Consider the following 12,218-nt stretch of genomic DNA (forward strand, 5'->3'; position numbering starts at 1 on the left):
GAAGAACACCCACCAACTTTCAGCCAGATCAGTCTATTTCTTTCTCTTTGGCATTCGTTTGAATCGAGGAACCGCCAAGAAAGATTATGGCGACATCTTTTGGATTCGCAGGAATAATCCTCATCGATTATCTGGAAAAGGGTAAAACTATTATAGGTGAATATTATTCATCATTGTTGGAACGTTTGAAACCCCAGCTGCAGGAAAAACGGACACGATTATCCCACAAAAAATATATTTTTGTGTTCGGTTGTGGCCGCAAAAATTAATGGGAATAGGGTTTCAACACTCAAGATGCCCGTAGCACTAGCAATCTTAAGCACCTTAACTCTTATGTCATTCATTACTATATGATGGATTTTATAAATGATTTCTGGAGTAGTAGACTCAACAGAGTATCCGGAACGTTCAGTGCAACTTATACCCCTGTGACTACTCCAAATTTTTTGGAACCACTTACTCTCATACATATGTTAACAGTAAGATGCCATAAAATTTTGAGAGGTCAAGGGTCAACCAAAACGTGGTGAAAAAATCGACTATAACTTTTAACAAATTGAGACGTATTATTCAAATAAATTTACACTTTTAAGAAAACATATTTTACATGAAAACGACCTGAGTGCCCATTCTAGTTAATTCCTAAATTAACCACATTTAAATTCTGATATCATAAATCGAAAGTGACATATGCAGGGCTAGTCTATAATAATAGAACAAAGTTTGACCTTGTGGATCTTTGGATATATGTTTAGATGTCATTAAGTAATTTTTGAGTCTATCTTGGAATTGTATAGATACGCGATTAGTGGGTATTTAAAATTGTGTACATCTTAAGCAAGTCAAAAGAAATAACAACAGAAAAAAAAGAAGGAAACCAACATGGTTACTCAGACAGTTTGAAGAACGTTTTGGGGAAGAGTAGTTTAGCTGTCATGATGTTTCATTAGAACAGCTACTATCCATAGTCATAAGAGAGGTGTAAGAGAAAGAAATAAACAATGTCATTTGCAATAATTACTCCAATGTAATTCCTCAATTCCTCTCTCAATCCAACAAGCACATACAATTATAACTATACAACACATCTTAAAGGATTTATGAACACATATGAATGTTCTATCGGGGTTTGGAAGTTCACTACTTAAGAGTAAAATAATAAGGATACCAGCTGAGGAATAGAAAATTTATTCTTCAAATTACCAATTCTAAGAAAATGGGCCAGCAAAAAAAACAAAAAAACACCACACGATTTACATCACTATACATGATTTAAGAAATATCAATTCAATGGAGCGTGCACATAGTATTAAAACTATTAACAAATAGCGTTTGTAGTTAAAACTTAAGCATTAAACCAAGTAACGCATCGAGGTCCAACATCATCAATAGCTGAAAAATGTTTTGGTCAAAATTTACTTTTTTTGTCCACTAGGGGAAGGAATTTTGTTATTACTCCTACCTTCAAAGTAGCACCTGCCTGAAAACTAGAATATGATCGGGTATAAATAAATATATATGTAGAGTTTTATTATTTTTGTCATAAATTATGTCCAGTGATATGATTTATCTATGGGATTCTTCTGAGAATGGTCTTCTTTGTCAGATCTGCTATTTGTTCTTCAAGGGTGCTTTTCAAACATGCCAAGAGTCCTTTTAGAATTATGAGATACCTCTGTCATATGAAACCTACTGGAACATTCTCATCTCATGTTTGAGAGGATTCTCATTTTAAAATTAACCAGGAGGTCTTTGAGGAGGATGAATTGAAAATTTAGACTATCAAGTTTCTTTCGAGAGTCTTCCTACCTGCGCTGAAACAGAAGGTTGGGCGCTTTCCTCCAAAGAAACAAAGGTTTTATAAGTTTATATACCATGGACTTTATTAAAAAAGAAACCCCCTCTCATTAGGCCAAATGTGGATAAATTGATGGAAATCCCTGAGATTAAATAGGAAGTTGGAACAAGTCAATACTGGTCTACAAAGGGAATTCTCATTCTTTCAGACGGAAAAGAGGCCAAAGGGGAGCTCCGGAATACATGTGACAGATATTGATGGAACCTGCAAGAAGGGGCTACAAAAAAGGCCGTAATTGAGGTCGGAGTTTATTTAATTTTTATAGTTTATCTCAAATGAAGGATATATCCATATTCCTTTATAAGTTTAAAAAAAAAATACAGTTGACAAATTATGCTTGAATTTGTGCTCCCTTTTTCCAACTTGTTTGGAGCAAAGCTTTTATTTGCTATTTAGTTTTAAATTCATTTATGGGAGCATGCTCACTTTACAAATGTATCCCATCGAAGCTTATTGTCTCATGAAGAGTTAGCCCATAAACAAGATTTAAAACTCATCGGTCTCCAATGATGTAAAAAAATAAAATTAAAACAATATAATGACAATTGACAATTTTAATTTACTTCTAAAGGGATTTTATATTTAGACTGTGTTCCTTTAGTTTTTTATTAAATTCATCACTATTTACTACTGTCTCTATTTAGAATTTATTTTAAAATATTACATGTTCACATTATTTATCGTGAATTCCGGGTGTAACATCACATTTAAGGTCAATTTTTACTGGAAAAATTATTCATAGATATCATATAAGGGAACACCACTATTCAAATTCCATTGGAAAAATTGGTACTGAAAATAAAGATTCAGAAGATACATTGACAGAAAATGGGAGACACATCTTGTGAAAAAATATTGACCATACTTTACTATGCTAACGGTCGCGATGGGCTACTACTCTGTGTAATGCTTTAATAAAAACTCCTATGCAAAAAAATATATACATATAGATGTGACTTTAGATTAAGTTGAGCAAGGAACTTATATACGCGAGATCTGTTCAAATTTTAACTTTTTTTTTCAATCCTTTTAATATTTGACTTTTCCCCATTCTCCCAGGTCTTTAGATGTTATAATTATTGTTTCCTTTGTAAGGAGATAAACCAATCTTATTAGTAGTATAAAATTAATTATTAGTTATTATTAAGGTTAATGATACAATATCACTGTATAGAATAACCACGGGATGCAAATATTTTTGTAGTATTGCTATAAGCTTTTTTTTAAAAACTAAGATGAAGTATTCACCCTCCAGTAGAGGGCAATTTTTTTACGTAGTTAATTAACTGGAATTTGAATTGTTAACTCAAATATTAAGCCCATTTTTTTTCTGGATACACAGTCGAATAAACTCAAAATTACGCTAATTTATCGTAACAATACTCGATTTGAGCATCAACAAGATATCATTTTTGAGGATTAGGTATAATTGAAATGTTATAATATTTATTATTCGTTAAGAAAGTAAAATGTACTCAATTTTGATGAGATTGAGTGTGATATATGGGATAACAGCTGGTGGTACATTTGTAGCAATGTGTATATATTAAATTGGAGAAAAAAAAAGAAGAGAGAAAGTACAAGAACTTGCTTAAAATGTACAAATTAATCAAATTCCCCAAAGTTTGTTTTAAAATTGGCAATAGTAAGTAAGGTTAAGCAATGCTAGTGTTGCGTCGATCCTTAAAAATATCCTGATAAAGCATGGTCATTGATGACGTCACTCTACTTTATTTCTTCTTTTTTAATAAATTCAAGTAATAATATTCTGAAGGATGGACAAAACACTGGAGATAATATCAGAGTATTGAGTTATTGCGTAATTTTCTCATGAAAAACGGTAAAGTAACCCCAGAAGTGTCCGCAAGAGATAGGTTGCAGAGGCTGTAGCCAATTTAATGTTTAAAATTTAAAATAACTTCAAATTTAAAAAAAAAAAATTAAATTTTCTGTTAATATCTGTGGTCTTTTTCTCCAAAAATTTAGAATTTGATTTTTTTAATATTTGAATTATTTTTCCTAAAAATTTAATTGTTTTTAAATTCCAAAAACCAAGCCCGCCAGACAAAATATAATCCTGCGGACGGTCATGAACCCCTATTATTTCTTGGGAGTTATCTTCTTCCATATGGAACAAAAATATATACATATGATTAAGGCAACGTTTGTCTGTTTGTCGACGTCCCATAACTCTAGACAATGTTAGTTACAGCATCTGGCTCTTGATATAACTCATAGCAATATAAATCAACTTTAAAAGGCAACGTTTAATAAAATTATGCCGTTACGTGACAATTTTAGCATAGTTTTAAGGCTCAACAAGTGCTCCCTGATGTCAGCCTTGGAGACTGCAGAATATTCCAAGATATGGTGTGCATACTCAGGGGTGTCCTCAAGGGGGGCTGAAGGGGCCTCCCAAATCGAGAAATTAAAAAAAAAATCATACAAATAGAGGCCCCTGGTACTAGTTACCAATCAGTTAAGAGAAGTATACGCCAAGTTGTTTAGAACAAGAGCATGTATAATCAATGAGATATGAGCCCATTTTTAGGGCAATATTAAACTTGTAATACAAATTTGGTACGTCAACATAAATTCAATATGGAACAGAAATCAAGAACAGGACAAAATATTAGTTTATTTTTTCATTTCATAAATATGTAAGTACAGCCTATGTTTGAAAGACATATTAGACTTAATTATGGAGGGGATGTGTGTAAAAAAAAAAAGTACAGCGATTAGAAAAGGAAAAACAGTTAAGTGTGTGCTCTTTCTTCATCTTTGGTCATTATTAAATAAGTCGTGGTGTGTGTAACATCACTCTCTCAAAGAAAAATTGTCCTTCTTCTTTCGTGTAAATTGATTTATAAATGCAGAATAAAAATATATGAATTTTAATAGAACTATAAGTTCTTTCTTGAACCAATGATACTTTGAAAGCAGGGATTCCATTTCTACCACTAAAATCATATGACAGACACCTGATATTAACTATTTTCTTAGTTCAAGTGTACCATAGTTAATGCATATGCCTTCTCCTCAGGCTTTTAGAAATAACTATCTCTATTATTACTCAAATTTGTAGAAAGAACTAAGAAGCCTAACAACTATAGTTTAGAACCTTGATTTGATGTAAGGCACTTATTTTGACCCCATAAATAAGTATTTTGTTTTCTTTTATGTCCTCAAATTGTGATTAGATCCATTGGATCTAATCACAATTAATGATTCGGAATTTAGTGCCTCAATTCTTGCTACAATTAAATTACTTTTTATTCTTCTCTTAATTTTCTTTATTGGTTATTTATTTCTTAAGAAGAATTGTTTTTCTGTTATGTTTGGGGTTTTTTTTTCACATTTAAAGTAAAAATGAAGTTTCTTTGCAAATGTATTTATTTCACTAGGTAGATATAATGATATAAAGTCCTTTAGGTAAAAGTTAAAAATGTACGAATATTGTACATGTATTTGGTTCTTGATTAACTCTTTTCATCAATTTAAAACAAAAGTTAAGCACATTGTTTATTTATGGTATATTTTGGGCATCTTGATGCATTTAAGTTTTATCTCCCTGTGGTTTTTAACCTGTAAATACCTACTATTATCACTAATGAGGCCAAAAACTCCGCTCTATTTTTTCAAAAATAAATATTTTATACAAATTAAATATTCTTTTACTTTTAAAGAATGAGTAAGATACTTACGGTGTAGAAAATAAAAATTTGCAAACTTTATAACTCAAAATCCAAATGTTGAGAGTGACTGATTTTATAAATTCATTAGCTACGTAGTATCTAAGAAACATCAGCTATCTGCAAAAATTTAATATTTTCTTAGCAAGCTAAGAATAAGGATAGAACAAATCATTTCAACAGTAACTTTGCCTATATTCATGCCGCAGGTAATTTTGCCTCTAGAAGACTTTACTGTACGACCTTATTTCTTTCTTATATTATCGCTATATGGGATCTTTGTAAAGAAAAAGCGAAGTATAGCGATTACAAAAGGAAATATGTTTGATGCGCGGGCTCTTTTTTGTTCATTATAAAACCGGTCGTAGAGGTGTTAACATCTCCCTTTAAAAGAAGAGTTTTTCGCCGATCTTTGGTGTAAATTAATTTAAAAATGCATAATAAAATGAATAGATATGTATTTCAACACGTTAATCATCACGTTGCGTGTAATTATCATATTGTCCATGTACTAATTATATTTTAAATGTATCTTCTTTAAATCAATTAATAGTCGGCAACTGATATTAAGAAGGTTCTTAATTCAGTAATAGAGTTTGCACTCTATCACAAATCGCATCTCTGGCGCCCCCCAGCAGCTCTGATCTTTATCCAATAAATTACTTTGTCTATCGCTATCTCGAGGCACTCACTAATAAACGTTCCCACTCAACTAAGGTAATTCGAAATTCGAGTGGCTGCCATCAAGGAGCACTTCGCATCCATGCCATCCATGCCTAGATACCTCTTCATTAAAACCTATTCTCGCTTTAAAGCCCGTATATAGGCCGTGATTGAGAGGCTGAGGGCAATTATAACAAGTCAGCCTCAATATACATGACCAACAATGACTGTTTTTTTATTTGAAATAAAAATATTCAGTAATACGGATTTTATCATTTTTCTTTTTGTAAATACAAGAGTGGGTGCGAATTTCATCTTCAAGCCCTGAATAAAATAATTTATAAAGCATTCATGAATAAAATGCAAACTGGGAAAATATTTGACTTCCACCCGGTATATGTGTAAGAATTTTATGATTGGATACATTTTTCAAACTACATTATATCAAATGTACTTTGGCAAATGAGTTACCTTCAAGTTTGCCAACAATTATTCTACCTTCTATTATATGACAAACCCAATCGTTCAACAACTAAATTATTTTATGGCCCTATTAATGCTATTTACGACTCAGGAAATTTTTATTTCCAATTATTTGTAATAAAAGTTATGATTCGAATTGAATACATTTATTTGTCTATGGATGATTTGCAAATCATTCTGGATACAAAATATATAGTTAAATGTATACTCGTAATAATGCTTTTGATAGATAATACGTGTAGCATCAATATGTACTCTTTTTTAAAGTTGAACTTAATTATTTTTTTAGTCAAATTTGATTAGGCTCTCAGATTTCAAATGATATATATCATGTTTCAATCGAAGAAAAGATGTCGATAAAAAAACCATAAGACCATGGCGCAATGGGTAAATAGGAGATATCCACTTTACGCCGTCCAAAAATCACTACGTAAACTATTTTTGTCAGATACACAACAGCAATACTACCTGAGGGATACTCCAAGATTGGGCAAATTCGGGTAATTTCTTTTAATATTTTAAAAATCAGGAAAGGAAAGACAATACAAAAATGTATTTGCTTTAAAATTATCATAAGGAAAGTTTTTTTTTTAAATATATAAACAAATCTTAAATTCGTATTGAATTATTAATATTAGAGATAACTTGAGGTTATCCCTTTAAAAAATTTACCCAACCTTCATCCAAGCAAATCACTCACCCATGGTTAATTCGCTTTATTTTTGGATTTCAATTACCCATAGGTATGTTGTTTTGATAATCCCAAATAAAACGTCTTTCAGATATTGAGACAAAGTCGAATCCCTAAGGAAAAAAAGGATCTTTGTTTACAGATTTAGGTATAAAAGTACTTTTTTGATTTAAATGCTCTTGAGCAGGGGCCGGAAGGCAATTTTTTATTTGTTTATGGAATAAAATAGAAGGATGATTCGAGATTTATTTTTCTAGAAAATAAAATGTGTAAATAATTTTAGCTATCCACGAAAACAAAACAAAAAGATACCATCATACAGCTGTATCATAACAAAATCACCGAATTGATCTTAACACCCTCTATAATAACTTGATGATTTGATAATTCACAGTAATCTCCCTTTGACATTTTTTAAAAAAATGGCTTTTTATTAGAAAATAAGTTTTAATTGGTTTTTCAATCAAGCGCTGAGCCACTAGGAAGTTCGGGGCCTGCAGTGGTTTTTTGAAATATCAAATAAAATATAAAGTGAGTATTAAAAAAAATGTTTGAGTGAATGCAGGACTATTTCTAAGTCTTGGTGTAACAGAGGCCATGTCTTGATGATCTTTGACTTTCAATTGTAAAAACTCTTATGGAAGCATTATTATCGGGACGTTCAATTTTGAGGCCGGCCTATCCATGTTTATTGAAATATTCCAAAATTGTCTCTTCTATGTGGCATAAAGCTGGATGAAGGATGAAGTTTTCTCATAGCTAGGAGTTTATTTTTTCGTCACTTGCAACATATTGTCATCTGTTCCCTTGATAATATTTTCCCACTTTTTTTTACTCAGAGAAAACGTCGTCTCCGATATTTCCAATATCCATTTGAATAAACTTAGGAAGTTGTTTTTCTTCTTGAAGTCTTTGGTATTTGTTTGTACACGACAACATATACTCAAAGGTTTGAATATTATTTTAGTTGTGGTCGATGTTTCTCCAGTCTGATTTTATTCTTGAAAGTTATTATTGGCCTCTGAAGTATTTTATTTGATGATTGACAAAAATGACACCAAAGGTAATCTAGGCTGTGGGGAGAACATACAAAGAAATGGCGATAGGTCCATCTGAACCTTGACCAAGGAGTACAGCAAGAGCAAAACCCCCATCCAACAGATTTTGAGAAAGGCCTTGATGGAGTTTCCTTACAAAAAACAGTCTGTAAAATGCAAACGGTTTAATCGAGTTCACGAGTTGTTACGAGAAGAGAATGCATGCACGCTGTCTGACTTTATTTTCAAGGAGAAAAATAATTTCACCGTTGAAATAGCTTTCAACATGCAGAATGACTGTGTATGGAGACCCAATAGGGATAGTGATGACAAGCTTGTGTACAGATAACAAAAAACTACGTTTGTCAAGGCCAGGGCAAAGATCAGGGAGGAAGGATAGATGCCATTGATCTTTATTACACCTGGTGCCAAGGAAAATCTGAAAAACTACCTGGTAGACATTCTCGATTTAAATCGAAATCCTTGTGGTCCATTCTTTGAGCAAAGGCATGTGTAAGGCCTCATCAAAATTTGGAGAGCTGGAGGTCTTCACTGATTAAGGCATGTGACCAAATCGGTAGTTAAGTTGTCTTGCCGCCATCAAGGACTTTCTTCGCCGTCTTATTGTAACTGTGAAGGCTGGAGGTGCCCATATTGAATGAAATTTTTATATGTTTCAGAAAATTAAATGACTCTGTGTACTAGTTAGTTGTACTTCAAAACGCATAAATAGGCGTACAACAATTAGAAATTCTCCACAAATGTTAAAGAATACAATAAAATATTTTATAAGAAATCAAAAAATGTATACTCAATAAGCAACCATATTTAGTATTTTCCTTGACCTAACATATCAAAGTTTGATTGATGACTTCCATCATAGTAATGTCATTTTGATATCCTTTGCCTCACTCCAGAGAGCGTACCACATCACAAAAAGCTTTTTTTAATACTTTAGATATGCCCATTTGAATTATACATGATTCAAACAATACCTAAAATATCATTACCAATTAAATCCCCCCTCCCCAATTCCATCTCTCATATAATGAGTGCACATTTTTATCTATGCAAGGCCTTGGAGAAGAGAAGGGAAAGCATTTACTTACGTCACCATTTAAACTTTCTAAGAAATAATAATTAATCTATAAAAAGATAAGGAATTGGAAAGTTTTGAAGTACGTACGTACATACATACAAATGTAGAAAAGTGATTTTTTTTTCTGTTTCTTTCTGTCCTTCCAATAAGTCATGAATACTCTAACTATATTTTCATCATCAGTTCCATAAGTCTTCATAATGTTTCCCTTTGGAAGATAAAGTGTGTGTGTTCATTCATATAGTGATCACTTTTTTTTAAATTTAATGGTTGGTAGTATTCATCTCTAAGGATTACGTCACTATTAAAAAGCGGAGGTGAAAGTCAAACATCAGTCGGAAAAGGGGTTTGACATAATCTTATATTTCTATTAATCTTGGTTATATCGATATATTCAAATTTCTCTTTTTCTTCATTTTTTTTAAATAAGGCGAGCACAAATAGCACGGCTTTGAGCCATTAGAAAAATATAAGGTAATATTGTTAAAATGGCATGCCAAATGTCGATATTTGAGTTCAAATAAGAGTACGTCATACTCCTTCTGAATTTTTATATTAGCCATTAATATTATTATAAGACTACTGATTAAGTTAAGTATTATTATTCAAATAAAACTCTGTATAAAGTATTTAGATGGATCTTAACTACGAAGCATTCATATAGGGGGATCTGAACTCATCATCCTTCCCTTTCCTAGGAGTTCATATTTTTGATTTTGGGAGAATATTCAATCTACACGACTTCTTATACTCTCTTAGACTTCATGCTCAAGGGATCTCGCCTCTTTGTCCCTCATTTGGTAGATATCATCTCCTTTAATGCAAAGATCCTTCATTGTGGAAATTGCACTGCACATGAAGGTCTGGGACGTAGTCAATTATTGTCTCTATACTCAAGAGTTTAAAAAAATCCAAAAGAAGTCTACTGAATTGTCGTACACTTCTATTATAATAACTAAGGTGTTCTAATTTCCATCTTTGATTATATTTAATAATTAATAAATGCATTTAAATGAATGCTGCAAAATATATCTGTTAATAAGACTCGTAACCTCATTAGTTATTCGAAATGGTATTTATACAATTAGAAACTATTTGATAAAAACTCGTAGCAATACTTAAAATTTAAAAAAAACATGCTGATTTTCCTAGGAAAAGAAATATTTTCAAGGGAATTTCCTGTATATAGGTAAAGCCCCAAGAAGGCAAGATCCCATGCATTGAGATAGACACACCAGTGTAAATAGTTTCATGTGAATAGTCTAAACTTTTCCCTTTGACCCAGTTTCTGAGTGGTCCATTAAAATCTAAGCATTTTGAATTTTAAATTTTAAGAAGAATTAATTTATTAATTAACAATAAAACTTTAACAAAATTAGTACTATATTTAAATTTGTGTCTGAACTCTTTTAATAATGACTGTAGGTCTATCCCTCGAGATGCACCCAAAGAGTGTGGCCGAGGATATTGGTATCAGGGCTTTCGAGGTGTTAAAAGTGTCAAAAAAGAGTTCAAAAAAACGCAAAAAAGACCCATTCAAAAGAGTATTGCAACGGAAGAGATGGGGTTCTTTCATTGCAGATGCCCAAAGTAGCCTCTCCACCCTCAAAAAGGCTATTTCCACCCACTTTTTGATGGTTGGTCTGAACAATCTGATGTGAAATCCCTAAATCTCTAAATCTCCCTCATAGACTTAAAGGGATTGATATACGGTGTTATCATTAACTTCTCTATGTCCATTTTAACCTTTTTGACGGAGTCATTCTTCCTCTCGAACGTTTTGTTCTTGCCGAGGGCGTAGATGGGGGTCCTGGAGACGCCCAACTCCTTGGAGTGCGGAATTGAAATTCGTCAATCACTTTCAATTTTCTTTTCTCAACTTGTAAGTAAGATAAAGAGCGCAGTTTTTTAACTAATTATTTATGCTTTTAATATGAATTAATTATTGAATTATTAAGTGTTCAGATTTTAAGAAACCACCCGGTACATATGTGAAAGGAAATAAATATTACTTTAATATATAAACATGAAGATCTACCCCTATATTTGTATATATAACCAAGCCCTTCAAAAAAGATTACTTCCTCAGCTGCGCAGAGGGATTAACAAGTGGTTTCTAAAATGTATAACCATATTTATGAATATACATAGATACATATGTATATGCTTAAATATAAGTCTCTTACATACCTACATCATATCTCTAAATAGGTGTAGGGGAGACTGGTAGAGTTACAACACTTTCTGTTAATACTCAATTAAACAGAGTTGTCTTGAATTAGACTAACCAAATTTGTACGCAACATAGGCCTGGCATTGTTCAAATCTGTTTAAAGGATATCCAAGTCAATAACTCCTCCACAAATTCCATTTGAATAACACCTGTCTAATGTGGGAACACTCCTTGTAGCCAAAAACGGTTGGAATATATTAAAAACATCAAATTTAAGGTTTAGAAATCAAAAATAATATTGTTTAAATAATATTTTTTGATTAATAAATAGCTATACTTTTTATTATAATGACTGATTAAATTTCAATTCATTAACATAAAATTTAATTTATAAAGGAGGAAAGGTGTTGAACTGTGAAGATGGTTTTTTTCCAAAAATAAATGAAGAGGTCTCAAATCTGACTGGCGACACAATCCGTAGCGTGCAACAAGACTCAAAAAAGTGTCATGTCTCAGGAGAGA

Source organism: Lepeophtheirus salmonis, chromosome Z (genome assembly GCF_016086655.4).
Source record: "Lepeophtheirus salmonis chromosome Z, UVic_Lsal_1.4, whole genome shotgun sequence".
In the NCBI taxonomy this organism is placed as follows: Eukaryota; Metazoa; Arthropoda; class Copepoda; order Siphonostomatoida; family Caligidae; genus Lepeophtheirus; species Lepeophtheirus salmonis.